The 17,025-nt window shown below is 48.4% G+C and overlaps 1 protein-coding gene across 2 annotated transcripts in view; it reads left to right on the top strand.

Moving 5' to 3' along the window:
• PALLD (palladin, cytoskeletal associated protein) overlaps positions 1-17,025 on the top strand; it is a 446,867-nt gene that overhangs the window by 130,843 nt on the left and 298,999 nt on the right. Inside the window, exon 1 of one of the 2 annotated variants that reach the window (XM_062213618.1) lies at positions 3,104-3,323. The exons of the other annotated variant lie outside the window; for it this stretch is intronic. The gene's annotated coding sequence lies outside the window, so the exon portion shown is untranslated. Of the gene's footprint in view, positions 1-3,103; positions 3,324-17,025 lie in introns of those variants that run through there. 2 annotated transcript variants of the gene reach the window in all.

Here is a 17,025-nt window from a genome sequence, read left to right as displayed (position 1 = left end):
GCTCCCATAAAGAGATTTTACTTTCAACAGTTCTGAGTAGGGCACTGTCAGTTTGCATTTTTTTGTTCAAGATTATTTATTTATTTATTTCCTGGAAAGGTAGAGCAACCAAAAGAGAGATATCTATCATCATCCCCTAGTTCACTCCCCAAATAGCCACAACAGCCTGGGCAGGGCCAAGCTAAAGCCAGAAGCCAGAGATTCTATCCAGGTCTTCATTATAGGTGGCAGGGGCCACTTTTTTTTTTTTTTTTTTATTTGACAGGTAGAGTTAGACAGTGAGAGAGAGAGACAGAAAGAAAGGTCTTCCTTCCATTGGTTCACTCCCCAAATGGCCGCCATTGCCAAAGCTATGCCAATCCGAAACCAGGAGCCAGGTGCTTCTCCTGGTCTCCCATGCGGGTGCAGGGGCCCAAGCACTTGAGCCATCCTCCACTGCCTTCCCAGGCCACAGCAGAGAGCTCGACAGGAAGAGGAGCAACCGGGACTAGAACCCGGTGCCTATATGGGATACCGGTGCTGCAGGTGGAAGATTAACCAAGTGAGCCACAGCGCCAGCCCCCCAGACACTTTTTAAAATATTTATTTGAAAGGCAGAATTAGGGAGAGGGCGAGAGAGAGATATCTTCCATCTGCTGCTTCACTCTCCATTGGCTCCATTAGCCGGGCCTGGGCCAGGTGGAAGCCAAGAGCCTGGAGATTCAACTCACATGGGTGCAAAGGCTAAAGTACTTGGGCCATCTTCTGCTGCCTTCCTAGGTAGATTAGCAAGAAACCGGATGGGAGGCAGAGCAGCCAGTTCTCAAACTGGCACTCCAATAGAGGGTACTTGCATGCTTGCAACAAAGTTTTCAACAAAATCTCCACTTCTCCCCACCTCTCCTGGGGGCTGCATTGTTCACACATTGAGGAACACTATCTTCACTCCCTTTCTTGACCCAAGAGACTCTGGTGGTGGGTCCGTTCTCATCCGGGGCACAACCAAGTGGGCAGAGCTTAGCAACAAGAGGCAGTTTCCAGTAACATTTGGCACCATCAATCGTTGTAACCCAGAAGGTAGTGTACAGGATGCAGGAGAGCAAAACCTTCATTTGTCCTTTCTCCTCATCTCCACCAGCAGACAGGACGGCTAAACACAATGTCGTCTTTGAAAAAGACATTTCAGCACGTTCAATGTTTTCACTACGCCTCAGCCTTCTGAAACACTCACAGGGTTAGCGGCAGTTGTGGAGGGGCTGCTCAGCTTCTGCCTTCATGGTGATCACACACAGGACTCCACCCCCACCTTTAATTTCTCCTTCTGCTTTTGCCTGGGTGTGTAATCAATAAAATGTCTCTCATTCGCAAGAAAGATTGTTCTAACAGCCCTTTCTGGAGAACAGAAAGATGGCAAGGAATTGGAAAGTATCTCAGTGAGACCCACCCCAGGAGACCACCCTGCTTTCCTGTGATGGCTTTCAGATGAACAACAGCATTTGCCTCTGTTATTTAACAACCCTAGTAAAACTCTACAGCTGAAGTGTAGAGGAAAAGCAACATAAAAGGGCCTAACGACGTACAAGGAGGGACAGCACCTGCCAAACCCAGAATATTTTCAGTTTGAAAAACAATCTCATTTTTATTAACTTTACATTGATTCCCAAAGGAAGGGGAGAGTTTAATAAGGGAGAAAAATGCGATGTTTTATGACCCATCACTTCCCCGGGATAACAAATACTAGTTAAAGATACACACTAGGGACCAGTGTTGTGGCACAGCCAGTTAACCACGGCCTGCTATGCTGGATCGCATGTCCAAGCACCAATTCAAGTCCTGGCTGCTCTGTTTCCAATCCAGCTCCCTGCTAATGTGCCTGGGAGCGAAGTAGAAGTTGGCCCAAATGCCAGCAGGAAATAGAACCTCACTCTCTCAGTCTCCCTCTTTTCTCTGCAACTCTGCCTTTCAAATAAATAAATCTTAAGAGTTCAGCATGTATCTTTTGTTTGTTTGTTTTACATTTTATTTTCACTTCACAAATACCTTTTGCGCTGTTTCAGACCTCTCCGGATGAGTCTATCTCTGGAACGCTCTTTCTGACATGGTTCCTAGTTGACTTCAGGGCTCTGCCCTGGCTGACATTTCCCACGCTCCATGAGAATTGATAGCTTCATGGATCTTATATGAGTTTCTCCTTTACACCTCTGAATACAAACTTGGATTTTGGTTTCTTGGAGGGGCCAAGGAGAAGCCATTCTGAGACTGAAAGGTGGGAAAACCTGGGAGTAGCGAGCTCAGCTGTTAAACAGGGTGCGAGTGGAGCACTGCGTGCCGGTGGGTGCCAGGTGGCAAGGAGGGAGGTGTGGGCACCGCGGCGCGTGGTGTTTCTCCGTGGTGTCGGTGCGGTGGGCGAGCCACTCGGACGTGAGGCTGCAGGAAAGGCTGTGGGACAACCAGAGGCGTGCACGTGCTCCTCTCTCCAGGACTTGCAACCTGGGGCCTGCATTCCCTGGGTGTTAGTGGAAGGACTTGATGAATGGCAGACTTGTTCAACACGGAAAAGAACAAAGGCCAGATTTACTCTGGCATTCCTCTTCCCAGGGGCTTCGGGTGTAATGTGGTAATTAATTTATAGGGTAGCGGTCAGGCACCGTCAGGGGAGCCATTTAGCTCAACGAGAGAGAGCACAGATGGAGAGGATCAATGAAAACTGGCCCTCGTGGAATAGTCTAGAAGGAGGATGAGGAAGGACGTTGATTGCTTTGATAGCCAACACCACCTCACTATTGGCTGCCGCCTGCACTTCCCGCCAAGGTGTCTTGAGCGCGGGAGGAACAGAGGGCTTTAGGAAAGGGCGCGCCCTGAGAAGGGAACTCGCTCCTTACCTCCGCCGTGGGTGACTGCAAGCCCGCCTCCCCGCCACGGCGGGCAAAGTCAAGCGATCAGCACAGGGGGCGAGGGGAGCTATTTGTGGACCTCGACCGCATTCCTCCCCAGGACACACCCTCTCCCCTCCCCGCAGCCCGGTCTGTGGCGGCGCGCACACGCGCCCCCGGCGGGACGCGGCGCACTCGGCTCGCTGCAGTCGGGCCGCCCGCACCCGCCGCGCTCGCTGCTGCCTCGCCGCCAGGCGGCTGCCTGCGAGCCGGCGCCACTCGGGACGTCTTCCGCGCAGGCTGCGAGGTGCCGGCCTTTTGGCAACGCGGCTGCCCGTTAATTTTCTCCGCCATATTCTGCAAACTGGACTGCATTCTCAGCTTTTGGGTTGCAAGCCGGGGCCATCGGCGAGATCGGTAGGACCAGAGCAGACCGTGTTTGGGAGCCCAGGGTGCGTTCTGCCCCATCCGGTAAGTGTCTGCCTCAAAGCGTGCAGGGGTGCACGGGAGCCCGGCGGCAGGACCTCGGGAGAAGCGTGCCCCTGGGGTTGTGGACCATTCTCCCCATCAGATCCTTTCTTGGGACCCACTCCTGGGGCCCGGGATGGAAGGTCCTGCTCCGCGGGACTTTTCTGTTGTTGGAGTTGGCATGGGGGAGGGGATGAAGGCGTGCGATCACCCCCGCCCCCTTCCCGTGCGGAGCGGATACTTTGAGAGAAGCTACGCGTTCCCTCTTCTCTCCGCCTGGAGCAGTTTCGCACTCGGTGTGTTTGTATTCTCTCTGCTGCATCCCTGGTTGAAAGAGGCGGAATCTTTGACGACGCCGTCAGTTGCTGACAGCCTCAGAGCCGCTCAGCTGCTGAATGAAGTCTTAGCTGGAAACACTTGGTCTCCTGGGATTTTTTTTTTTTTTGGTGGGGTGTGGGGGGCGGTTCCCGTGCGAGATCTAGTGGCTTTCACACCTGTGGCTCTTCAATGACCTGAACATTTGTTTGTTTGTTTTCTGGGGTTTCACTGGATGGCAGCCCTTTGTCTAACAAAATCGCTCCTTTCCCAGTTCTCTTGTTCTCCAAGTCCTTTGGATGAGGTCCCTGTGGTTGGCTGTGGTCCTCTCTCGGGGAACAAGTGGCCAGCAGAGCACAATAGGGAAGAATGCATTCCTAAAGACTCGTCTACCATGGAAAGACTACTCCGTGGAGCTGACAGTGCCCATTAGTTTTTATGGAAAGCAGCGCTGTCGCTTGTTATAGGGATGTTCGGTCTGGGAAACCTCTTGAAATGAACTAATCCAAAAGTAACCAGCGCGACTTTTAAAGACAGATTTCCCCCAATCTGCTGACACCACAGGGACCCCGAGCACCTCCAGGATTCTGAAGTCACCCCTGCTTTCACTGGCAAAGAGGCTATGGATGAAAGAGGAGAGTGATGTGGCTTATGGCAAAGGGCAGTGGAGAGGACCCTTTGAGAAGGGGGCTGTCCTTTCCGAAGTCCAGGTTTTTCCACTGCTGATGACTAAGAAAATCATCAGGGTACTGGAATGTAGCTTCACATCTTCGTAGGTTCAGTTGAATTTCTGTGCACATGATGAAAAGACTTTCAATATCCCTTCTTTCACTTCCAAGTGGAGCTCAGTGGAATGCTTGTTTATTTCTGTTGCTGATAAATCCATGGGAAATCTCTGCTGAACCCAGCAATTTGACAAAGCAAGTCCTAGCTTATAATTGTGCGCATAATGGCAAACAGGTTATTTTCAGTAACCAGAGAGTCTTGCATTTTCCCCTTCCCACTGTTTTAGAGGTTTCATGAGCATGCATTTGAACTTCCCCTACCTGCAGCTGAAATGGAAAGTCACCTTTGGGTGTCTGATGAAAAAGATTGCCGCCAGATACCTTACAGGCTATAAAGTAACACGTTTCTGAAAAGATTCCGCTACTAGATGTTCATGTGTATGGATCCTATGCAATTCTTCATTGTTCCTCTAGGGAAGGCATACGGTGTACTTTGATCACTACAGTGGTTTCGTTTGTTTGTTGTGTGGTTTTGCTGTGTCTTTTTTTCTTTTTGCTACAGAAAGTCTCCTTCCACTTAGGTGAAATCACAGGCTAGAATCAGTGATCATGCTCAGGGCTGAAATGAGGGAGTACATTGAAACTTTTAAGCATCAACTTCTCATCCCATAGAAAGTTCTGCAGTCTTCCTTAAAACTCCCACTTAGCAACTGTTGTAAGATGATGCTAAGTGCCCTTTAAAAAGAGTATTTTTACTTGGTTGATTTTTATTCCTTTGAGCTTTAATCATACTTTGCTAATACATGTTGAACTGAGGTGCCTGAGGCACACCCGGTACACTTACCATCCCTTTAAAGTCTGCGTACTTAACTCTTTGAACAGTTTCTTTGAAAAAATAAACAAAAGCTCTAGTGGCACTTGCAAAATACAAGACGGGGTCCTCTGATGTGATGGCAGATGGCAGTCGCGAGAGATTTGTTTATGCTCAGGACAAGCTGAGTGTCTCTTAAATTAATCATGAATTGAATAATTGATCCCTCGCACCTTGGGCTGCACTTGGCGTCCCACTATCAATTTAAAGGTAGGTTCCTATTGAGGGCTAGTTCACTTGGAAATCCTTTCGGAGCCTATCAAATGATTTCACAGCTGGGTCAAATCTAATGGTAACATGCATTATGAAATGCAGTGACACAAACTTCAGGCTCTCCTGGCTTTTCCATTTCACAGGCGGGCTCCAGTGACCTTCCCATTTGGTGGTCACTTCCAAAGATGGTGGGGCTGATGGATACAATGGGTTTCTGTAAATGTAATTAAATGTGTCTCTGCCAGCTGCCTGTGGTATTTGTGAATGTTTTCGTAAGGAAAGCTGTTCTTCGGCTTTATCTGCCCACTGTGGTTTGTGGCATGTTGTGCGATTCTGCAGCCCTAGCAGTTTTTTCCTGAATGATTGAGTTATGATGTCATGTGCTATCTCAGCACCCGAACCTCTCCAAGGCTTTGCTGGGGTCTGTGTGCCTGAGTGAAGGGAGTGGAAGCTCCCTTGGAGCGCACTTGGTAGCGACTCCCCGTCTACTCCAGCACATTCCACTGCCTGGAGACCAAAGCCACCAAATGATTTGCGGTCAGAGTGATTTGGGGCTGGTTCGAGATGATTTAAAAGGAAGGTTATGGGCACATGAAGTGTAGGGTAAAGAAAATATATTTTACTACTTTATTGAGACCACATGGCTCCAACTTGAACTTTTTTTTTAACTTGGAAATCATTGGCTGAACTGGCTCACAGGGTTCCCCCTGCTCTTTTATTCTATTTTACTGCATAGAGCAAAGAGCTGTGCTCTCTCTTTATGATCAGCTTGACCTCCCCGTTACTTTTGAAACTTTGCAAAAACTCTTTATGCTTAGGAATACAAGGAAAGGTGGGATTTATCTGTTGTGCTCTTCAAAGACCCTAGAGCATTGCTGGAGAAGAGACCCTACTCTGTTCAACAACTGAAAGAAAGATCTCCCATGGCAAGCTGGGGGTGGGGGCAGCGGGAAAGAAGCAAGTGCCAGTCCACCCCTTTGAACCAGGGGGTCACGGAATATCAGACTGGGCAGTGAGTGCATGTCTCCTGCTGAGTGGGAGGGTTGAGTCTGGTCAACCTCCTGAGGACTTAGTACACCCTGTGATTAATACTGGGCCAAATGAAACATGCTCCATCTTTTCCAGTACATGAGAAATGATAAAAGGGCTCCGAGAAACGGCCCCTTCTCATTAGTGGTCCATGGGAACACAAGACCCTTGGGCCCACACTTCATTCGTGAGACTTAGCTGCCGTCTCCTCCCTCTCTTCTATGGGTTACCACAAGCTGGCACCGTAAACCACCTATTACCACCAAACAAGTTCCCAAATCTCTGTCCAGCATGAACTTAAAATATCTATTATTACTTCACTCCGTGGCTCATGCTCATCCTATTTCAATTCTCAGGGTACGTGCTATAGTCTCATCCATTAAAAGCTGTCGAATAGCCAACACCGATGTCCAAGCTGGTGTTATGAAACCGAGAGGGGAAGCTACATGGAAAGGCTAGTCTTTGGCAGCTATTAGCCTGGGGTCTGAAGGCCATGATTATGATGTAATGGGAGGCTGCTTGAGGTATCTCCAGCGGTTCTTCGTACTTGCCTATGATCCATCTGAGCCCGTCTGGACTCCCACAGTGTGAGTCTATGTATAGCTAAGGGTTTAAAGGAAAGCATGTGGTGATCAAATTAGTGTGGTGGCTTATGAGAAAATCTTATAACCATAGAACCGGAAAAATGTCAAGAAAGCAATCTTGTGTGATGGAAACCAAACGACACTGGTCTTCAAGTTCCTGGGTTTCCCATTGTGTGACCTTGGATAAGTTGCTTAATCGTGCAACATATCAATAAGGCACCGTATAGCATTTTGTAGGGAATTTTATAAATAGGGTGTCCCAGGAGTCTCAAGACAGTGCTGGGAGGCAGGCAGAATAGGTAATACTATTTCCATTTTACAAGGATGGAAACTTGGGCTCTGGAGATTAATGACTTGCCCAAGGTCACACAGCATGTGAGCACTAAAGTTTGGCCTCAAACTCAGAACATCAAGCTTTAAATCCCATATCCTTTCCACTGTAGCAGGCAGCTCCCACAACTCTTAACCTCTACGGCCCTCGCTCTCCTCATTTGTGAAAATGAGACATTTGGCCCCGAGTGTTACAGTCCATTCCAACTTCAAATTCTGCGTCTGATGAATCACCGGCTGGAAGGGACTTTAAGAAATCACTTAGTCATATTCCATGCTTCCAGCAGGACTCTCTCTCAACTATTTAGAAAAGAAAATGAAAGCCCTTTTCTTCCGATCCTTGAGCAGAGCAGGCCTCGGAGCGTGTGTGAGTGCTGTCTGAGGCGAGAATGGAAGGCGGCACCAGGACGGCACTGCTCACCGGGGAGATCTGTGCTCTGGGGCCTGCAAGCAGGGCGCCTTGCCGCCCTGGAAGTGCATGCCTGGTCCTGTGACAGTGTCTAAAGTAGACAAGGGGAGCCACAGGCACGCTCTGCTGGCCGGGGAGGATCCTACCAGCGAGCTCCGAGATGGTTACTCTGCTGAGAAGGGAAGAGAGCCAAGTGACTCAGAAATGATCTTTCAGTGTGTTCAGCACTGCTGGCCAGAGGGGTGCCTGCAAGTCAATGGTAGTGTTCCTGTATAAAGACACAACCGCAGAACTCCTCTGAATTCAGTAGGTGTGACCAACTGAGAGCTACGCTAAGCTACTTCTTGCTTTGCTCATGTTGGAATGATTGGTGGCACCATGGCCGTAACAGTAGAGGTTCACCCTGCACATGGGGGCAAGGGTGGGTTCAGAGCCCTGCTCCAGGCTTTCTCCCTGAAGTTTGAGCAGGCTCAACAGGATAAAGCACTAGTTAACATCTAGTGTGCTTTCTAGGGTAACTACCAGCAATCAGATAAAAGGCAAGTTTAATCTCAAGTTACTCAGCTCTCTTGGTTATAGTTTTAAAACATCAATCAGTCTCCCGTGTTCTTCTTTCACTCCCATGAAGTAAATGCTATGAAAAAGGGAAGGACTTTGGAGCCAGAAGCTTGAGTAACCACCACAATGCAGTGTGTGACTTAGTAATTGAACTTGAACAAAGCAGTATCTACTCCCAGCCTCATTTTTTTAATCAGGAAATGGGCCAACAACACCCATTTCAAAGTCGACCATGCCTAAAGATCAAATGGGGGACATAAGTGACTGCTCTGTGTAGAAGTCAGTTGAGTCGGCGCTGTGGCTCAACAGGCTAATCCTCCGCCTTGTGGCGCTGGCACACCAGGTTCTAGTCCCGGTCGGGGCGCCGGATTCTGTCCCGGTTGCCCCTCTTCCAGGCTAGCTCTCTGTGTGGCCTGGGAGTGCAGTGGAGGATGGCCCAAGTGCTTGGGTCCTGCACCCCATGGGAGACCAGGAGAAGCACCTGGCTCCTGGCTTCGGATCAGCGTGGTGCGCCGGCAGCAGCGCGCCGGCCGCGGCGGCCATTGGAGGGTGAACCAACGGCAAAAGGAAGACCTTTCTCTCTGTCTCTCTCTCTCACTGTCCACTCTGCCTGTCAAAAAAAAAAAAAAAAAAAAGTTGACATCATAAGTGGTGGTGGGCCAGGTTAGGCCCTTTCAATAAACCATGAAGTCACCAGCCTTTCCTTTATCCCACCCTAATTCCATTCCCAGGCCGGAATCAGAATCGGGATAGTTTTCCCAGGCTTACTAGGTGTCCAGCACATAATGGCCATTAATCCTCGGAAGTATTCTAAAATAAATGTGGTATCCCTATTTTATTATCAGGCAACTCTGTCCCAAAAAGGATAAGCGTCTTGCCCAAGTTCACGTGACTAGTGGCCCAGGCAAACTGGGAACCGAGTCGGCCTCACTCCAAAGCCTCTGTTCTCAGACCCTTCAGTCTCTGAAGAAGTGGAGCCTCTTCCTACCTGAGGGCAGCCCCTGTCTTCTTGGATTCAAGTTGCATTTGGTCGGCTGGTGATCCTCTGAGTGGTCTCCTCTGCTGTTTTGAGCCTAGACTCGGTTCGAGGGCTTTGTATAGTCCCTTACTTAAGGCTTTAGGTCTTAGTGTCTTAGTCCATTTGTATGCTATTGCAAAAAAAAAATACTATGAACTGGATGGCTTACAAACAGCAGAAATATTGCACTGTGTTCTGGAGCTGACAAGTGTAAGATGAAGGCACTGGGTGACTTGGTGTGTGGTGAAGGCTCACTTCCTCCTTCATAGTTGGAGCCTCCTGGGCTGTGTCATCACATGGGGGAAGGGCTAATGAGCTCTTTTGGGCCTTTTTAAAAAATAAGGGCACGAGTCAAGTTCATGAGTGCCCCACCCTCAATGACTGAAAAGGCCCCACTTGACCACCACCTTGAGGTTAGGATTTTGACATATGGATTCTGGGGGAACACCACCATTCAGACCATAGCAATCTGCACATCCTGATGTCCACACCACAGCCTCCTCTCCTTGTTCCTGCGTGGCTGCAGCACCTTCCCCCATCCCTCCCACTCCAGGCATCAATCCCTCCTCTTAGAAATCTCCCACACCCTCTCATCCTCTTTCTGTCTTTTCCTCAGAGCCAGATATTCCCCCAGAGGGACTTTGCAGTTCCCCTACTTAGCTCACTCTGTGACGTCAGACTGTCACGGGGGGGGGGGGTATGCCGTCCCATTTGGGGGTTGAAGGTACATCCTCACCCCCCCCCCCACCAGCACATTTACTATTTTACCTTCACAGGGATGAAACACCAGCGTGGTACATATAGCCACCATGTTATTCTTGAACACTGTAGAATATGAACTTCAGAATTGTGAAAGTTATCTGGGCGATAACCTTTATTTTACAGACAAGGAAAGTGAGTCTAGAGAAGTTAATTGCCCAACCCAAATCACAGCTCTGAGCCAGAGCTGGGGCTGCTTCCAAATCTAGTCTGTATTGTTTTCAAAGTGCTCTAAACCTGCATTTTGTCCTTTGCATCCAGCATCTTGTCACGTGGCCATCTTCCCGACTGGGGTGGCTCTGTCTGCCCTTGGGAAGGAATCTTTCCCTTGGCACAAGAGCCTGCTCAGACTCTTAACTCATCACGGGAAATGTTGTGGGGGACTTTGGTTGATTGCTTTTTTATCTTACCATCCACTGCTTCTGCTGAGCTTAAGCCTATTTCAAGAATACAAAGAACAACTGGTCACTCTCAACCCTAATTCGTGATTTGGAAGAGTTAAGCCCCTTTCCTTGGTTTTCCTAAGGTTAAATAATACCAGATCTTTTTTTGTTTTGTTTTTTTTCCCCCATAGTTCTTGTTCTCCAACAATTTCATCATCTTTATTTCTATCTGTTGAATTATGTCCAAGTACTCTGTGCCTCTCAAACTGTGAAGTCCAGAATGGGACAAAGTCTCATAAAGGTATGATAAAGTGACGATGACCTCACACTTTCTTCAAACTGGGCCTCAGCTCATGCAGCCAACTTTCACACTCACATTTTAAGTGATAGCTGGCCCTCCTTGGCTCATTTTCAGCTCATTATTCTCATTTGGCTAGACATCGCTTAGTCTGTGTTTGTGGTAATGATCATTTCCTCTCTGTATCATTTACAACTTTTCCTGTTCAGCCGTTTCTTTCCCTTTACTCCGGACAGCTTCTCCAATTGATCAACTCATTTGGGAACCTAATCCTTAATTCTTAACCCTAGCTACTGTCCCAAGAAGCTTAGCACATTTATAGCCCCTGGAAATCACCAATCTGGAAAGCAGACCCTAGAGACTTTTTGGTCCCTCAAAGCACTTCTCCCTCATGGCTCCAGGATTTAAAAAGCAAGCAGTCCATCTTCGAACACAAGGCTCTCAACTGACCATCATACGGGGTTATAAGTTCTGCATAAAGTAAGAGACCTCCAGAGAGTCTTGTTCTTTTTTTTTAAAAAAAAAAACACTTTGTCTGTCTGTCTGTCTGTCTATCTATCTAGTAGAAAGATAGAGACACAGAGAGAGCTCCTATCTCCTGGCTAATTCCCCACGTACCTTCAATAGCGAGGGCTGTGGGTCACAGCCGGGAGCTGAGAACTCAATCCAGGTTTCCCATGTGGGTGGCAAAGATCCAACTACTTGATCCCAGGCCTGTCCCCTCCCAGGTGGCATGAGCAGGAAGTGAGAATCAGGAGCAGATGCTGCACTTGAACCCTTCTGTCTGATACGGGATGTGGTCATCTTAACTGCGAGGCCAACTCCTCCCCTTTAGAGAGCCCCCTTAATATCTGTAGCTAAAGTATCTCGAACCATACTCAGATTTGTCTTGGTTATGGTGGTGGAAGTCTGTAAGATTCTGCTTTGGCCCAGAATTGTGATAATTACAAACATTTGCATTTACAATCCATTTTTATCTCCATTAGCATACGCAACTCATGTAAAGAAATACATTATTCCAGTTTCACAGATGAAGAAAGTAAGGCTCACTGAGGTAAGGTAGCTCCCACGGTCTCACAGCAAAGAAGTCGAGTTTCCTGTCTTCAGATTCCTAGTACTCCACCACATTTCAGTAGTTTTAAGACCTTAGAATTCCTAAAGATCCCGTGGCCAGTTGATGGCTAGATGCCTGTCAGACATACAGATTCTGGGGCCCTGGCTCCAAAACAGGTTGATTAAGCCTGGGTCGTCCTTGAGACCTCCCTGGAAAGAAGCATCTGAGAAGGCTTTGAATAAGTCAGTGGTCCTTACCAGGAGAAACCCTGTCCTAGATTATCCTGTGTGGGCCGGGCTCGTGAAATACAGCAGATCTATATTTTGCCCTGTGATAAAGCTGGCACTGAAAAACCAGCCCCCAAAACTCCTACCCCCGACAATTGCTCCCTGAATACCCTGGGCCTGTGGCTGGGGCTCTCAGAGAGCCTGCCAACCCAGTCTGGTTCAAACCTGCCTTTGGTCCCTTCAGCTTTGTCCACCCATTTAGCTCCCCTCTTTTGAGTCCTCTGCTGTGGCTTTTCACACAGGTCTTCCATACTCTCTGGGCCCTGATTCTGTCAGTCTCTGCAGCTCAGAAAGCCGGTCTCTCCAAGCCTTTGCACGTGTGACCATAGAATGAAGCTGAACGCTGAATCATGGGAGAGAATCTGATGACTCCTGGGGACATCTTTATCTGGGGACCTTCTAATGGTGTTCACCCCAGCTGGCAATCACTTACAGGGCTCCTCTGAAGAGTAGTTTCACAGCCAGCTTCCTCAAAGGGAGACATGGTGGTTCTTGCAGTCCTCTCAGACACTCTAGGTTAGGTGATGGGTGGTGCCGTGAGCATGCAGAGTGCACATTGCACCGGGCGTTGTGCTGACCCCTTCCCATGAGTTATGTCTTGTTGCCTTTTTCTTTTTTTTTTTTTTTAATGTTAATTTAATTATTTGAAAGGCAAAGGTGAGAGCTGTCTGCTGGCTCACTCCCCAAGTGGCCACACTAGCTGGTGCTAGGCCAGGCTGAAGCTAAGAGGCTGGAACTCCATGTGGGTCTCCCGTGTGGGTCCAGGGGCCCAAGGACTTGGACCATCCTATGCTGCCTTCCCAGGTGCATTAGCAGAGAGCTGGATTGGAAGTACAGTATCTGGGATTTGATCCAGTGGCCATACAGGATGCTGGTGTTGCAGGCGGCAGCCTTATTCCTGTGCCACAATGCCAGTCCCTCTTCCCTTTGGATTAGGGCCAAGTCCAGGGTGATCACACATGGTACCTGCTTTCTAGTTTTAGGAGCTTGGTGCTTATGTGTTTCTTAAATCACAAATACTGGGCCTGACTCCCTGTGAGGCTCACTAAATCCACAGGAGGCCCCTAGCTAGATTATTCTGGGCATGTTTTATCGAGGAAGAAGTAGACTCTTGAAAAAATGGTTCCTGGTTTCCGAGCAGACTAATAGACTGGGCTGAAAGTGTATGTGGAACACAGGGACTGCAGTCTTGATAGCCCGGTTCCATTCACTGCCTCTTTCAAGTGCAAACATTTTCTACACAATAGGCTTGACTCTCCCCACACTTCTTCAGAAACATAGGCAGATTGTGATAGTGGAATACGAAATGATAACACACTTTGATAGCAAATAACAATGTGAAGAAACTGTTTTCCCCCCACCTTGGTCTCTGTTATCTTAACACCCTGGAGAGAAATTTCCAAACATTAGTCTCTAGAGTGATTGCTCTGTCTCTGGCTGTCCTGTGAATTCTTTGAGAAGACAGCAAAGTGTTAGGGGTTGGAGGGGAAGGGATGCTTGGGGCTTTCTTAGAACCAGACTTAGAGCCGTAGAATGTTGCCCACATACAAAAGCTTAAGTTTTGCTGGAAGAAATAGTTACTTGTTATGTTCTAACTTGGCAAGCTGTGGAATAGCACTAATGTTAAGAGACTTGTTAAAGGATCTCAGAGCATTATGGCAAAATACTCCACCCTATCCTTAATTAGGTCGAGTTAAATTAAAAAGGAAAGAGTCTGGTTTGCTAACCACAGTGGAAGTACTGCTCTTGGGTGGAATTCCTATCCAGATTACCTCGTCTGACTTGAGGATAATGTACAGGAAACAATTGGGGTTTTTCTTTCTTTTCGTTTTGATATTTAAGCTACAAGGCACTTGCAGTCTAGGAACTGGCCTGTTTAAGCTCTTGCTGCTGATTATCATAATGTGAGGTGTGCAATACACTGTGTATGATTTCCAATACACATGTGCTAGTTATTACTACCAATGTGAATATCTACCAGGACATGAATCAAGGCCCCCAACACAACCTGCCAATGTACTTTGAATATTTATCTGTTGGAGGCCGGCACCGTGGCTCAATAGGCTAATCCTCCGCCTGCGGCGCCGGCACACCAGGTTCTAATCCCGGTTGGGGCACCGGATTCTGTCCTTGCTGCCCCTCTTCCAGGCCAGCTCTCTGCTATGGCCCGGGAGTGCAGTGGAGGATGGCCCAAGTCCTTGGGCCCTGCACCCCATGGGAGACCAGGAGAAGCACCTGGCTCCTGCCTTCAGATCGGAGCGGTGCGCCGGCCACGGCAGCCGTTGGAGGGTGAACCAACGGCAAAAGGAAGACCTTTCTCTCTGTCTCTCTCTCTCACTGTCCACTCTGCCTGTCAAAAAAAAAAAAAAAAAAAAGTAATGAAAAAAAAATTTATCTGTTGGAAAAGCAAAATTTTCCTCTACTAATGAAGAGTGTCTGAAACAGCTGAGTGGCACCATTGCACTCCTATTTGCAAACTGCAGATGGTGTTACCAAGGCTGGGAAACAGAAGCATGGTTCTGTATTTTAGTTTCTCGTGTAGGTCTTCACTTGAATAATAGTAGTTAACCTTTACCGAGCTATGATCAGGAACTTCTTTACATTTATTTTTCCCTGGACTCTAGTAATTCTATGGCATAAGTAGTTATTAACCCCATCTCTTGATTAGGACAACTGAAATTCAGGGGGGCTAACTTGGCCCCAGTTCATACATCAGGGAAATGACAAAGTCAGGACGCTACCCAGGTGTGTTTGACTGCAGAGCCCAGGCTTTCTGGAGGACGTTCTTTCTTCAAAACCAATGGACGCCTCCAGAGAGGGGAGTGGTTAAACAATTAGCTCCACTGGCTTCATATGGCAGACAGGTGCTCTGTGGATGCTGATGTTCAAACATCTGTTGGACATGGACTTTGTCCCCAGGGCTTAGACGGGCTCCATCACTGAATCCACCCAATAAACAAGTAAGGAAGCTCTGGCATGCCCTGTTACTGCTGAATGACTCCTGTTCTCCCACCAGCCAGCATTGCCCTATGGCACTAAGGCTTGGCTGATTTCCTGTCTGACCATGGTATATGAATAGGGCACAAAAGCCACATGGCAGTTGTAGGAAGGAGGGCACGGCCGGTGCCGTGGCTTAACAGGCTAATCCTCCGCCTTGCGGCGCCGGCACACCAGGTTCTAGTCCCGGTCGGGGCGCCAGATTCTATCCCGGTTGCCCCTCTTCCAGGCCAGCTCTCTGCTATGGCCCGGGAAGGCAGTGGAGGATGGCCCAAGTGCTTGGGCCCTGTACCCGCATGGGAGACCAGGAGAAGTACCTGGCTCCTGGCTTCGGATCAGCGAGATGTGCTGGCTGCAGCGGCCATTGGAGGGTGAACCAACAGCAAAAAGGAAGACCTTCCTCTCTGTCTCTCTCTCTCACTATCCACTCTGCCTGTCAAAAAAAAAGAGACTGATTTGTAAGTTAAAAAAAAAAAAAAAAAAAGGAAGGAGGGCACAGGAATGGAGCCTGAATGTGTGATTCTGATCCTGGACATCAGTGCTCATGAGAACTCTCCCCATCTCCTGTGCACCTCTTTTTCATGTCGTAGTGTTTCCTTTAAATAAGGTGACCGTGTCATCTGAAGCCTCATGGAGATAGCGCGTGCAACTGGATGTAGATTTCTTCTATGATTCTGAATCTTCCACTAAATATCCTTCTTCAAATAGCCTTTCTGGTCCTCAATATCCCAATCTGTAAAATGGAGGCAATAGTCCCTACCTGTGAACACGGTTGTAGAGACTGAATGACACAACACTTGTGTGTAGCATGGACCTGCCCTGGTTTACTAGTCCAGCCCTTGGAAGGTCAGTTGTGTCCTTCTTCTCAATTCCTTAACTCCCTCTGTGTATCAGTAAGCTGTGCCTACTATTTAGATAGGATTAGGGGCTTGTGAACCGAGATGTGTCATGCACAGTGTTACCTGTAGGGAGGCAGTATGGAGTGATGTATAAACGTTCAATCCCTTCAGCAGACTGATGGAGCTTCAACTCTACTCCTCTGTTTCCCGTGAGGCCTTGGGCCAGTTCCGTAACCTGCCAGGGCCTTGGTCTTCTCCTCTTTAGAATGGGCCTGCTGGTGGTACCTGTGTCATGGAGCTTTGGGGAGGGCTGAAGTAGTTAATGGATGATGAGCACTTGGCAAATACCTGACATGGAGTGAGCACTCCCTAAATGTCAGCTACCATTCTCATTACTAGTAGTATTACTGGCTATCTCTGTGCCCTCTTGTAAGCTTTTAAAAATACTTGGTTATGGTTAGCTGTGCAGAGTAAGGGCATGAAACAGATTTTCTCAGTGCAAACAGGGCTGCTCACAGGGCTCGTGGGAGGCTGAATGCTGACCTGGGCCCCATTAGCACCATTCTCTAACCAGCTCGGGCACGGGGCTGTAATGAGGATTATTAAAGTAACATATGGAAAACTCTTACAGTTAGCTCTTGGGAGAGGAAAAAGGCACTAAATAAATACAAGGAATTATTAAAAACTAGGAGACGACCTCACAGGGATGCTGAGCCTTGTATGTTATTTGCTGTTCTAAGAAGAAACCAGGGCAGGGAGCCAACTCCATCACCAGGTGACAAAGTGGTCTCCTGGCTGCTGTTCAAGGGCTGGCTTCACCTCTGCAGATCCCAGGCCATTGGTGGCCTTGTCCTGACCGAGGGCAGCTCAACTTGTAGGAGGGAGAAGTGCCGGGGGCCTTCTTCCCAGGCCAGATGCTCTCTCAGCCCCTCCTCTTTGTGTGTTACATTCCCAAGGTGCTCCTTTGAGGGAGCTGGGTTTGCTGGTGGAAGTTAGAACTCACCAGGCAGAATATTGAGGATGAATTCCTGTGGGT

The sequence above is a fragment of the Lepus europaeus genome, chromosome 16 (genome assembly GCF_033115175.1).
Source record: "Lepus europaeus isolate LE1 chromosome 16, mLepTim1.pri, whole genome shotgun sequence".
NCBI lineage: Eukaryota > Metazoa > Chordata > Mammalia > Lagomorpha > Leporidae > Lepus > Lepus europaeus.
The sequence above is the reverse complement of the archived record's forward strand: the minus strand, read 5'-3'. Positions and strand labels throughout refer to the sequence as shown.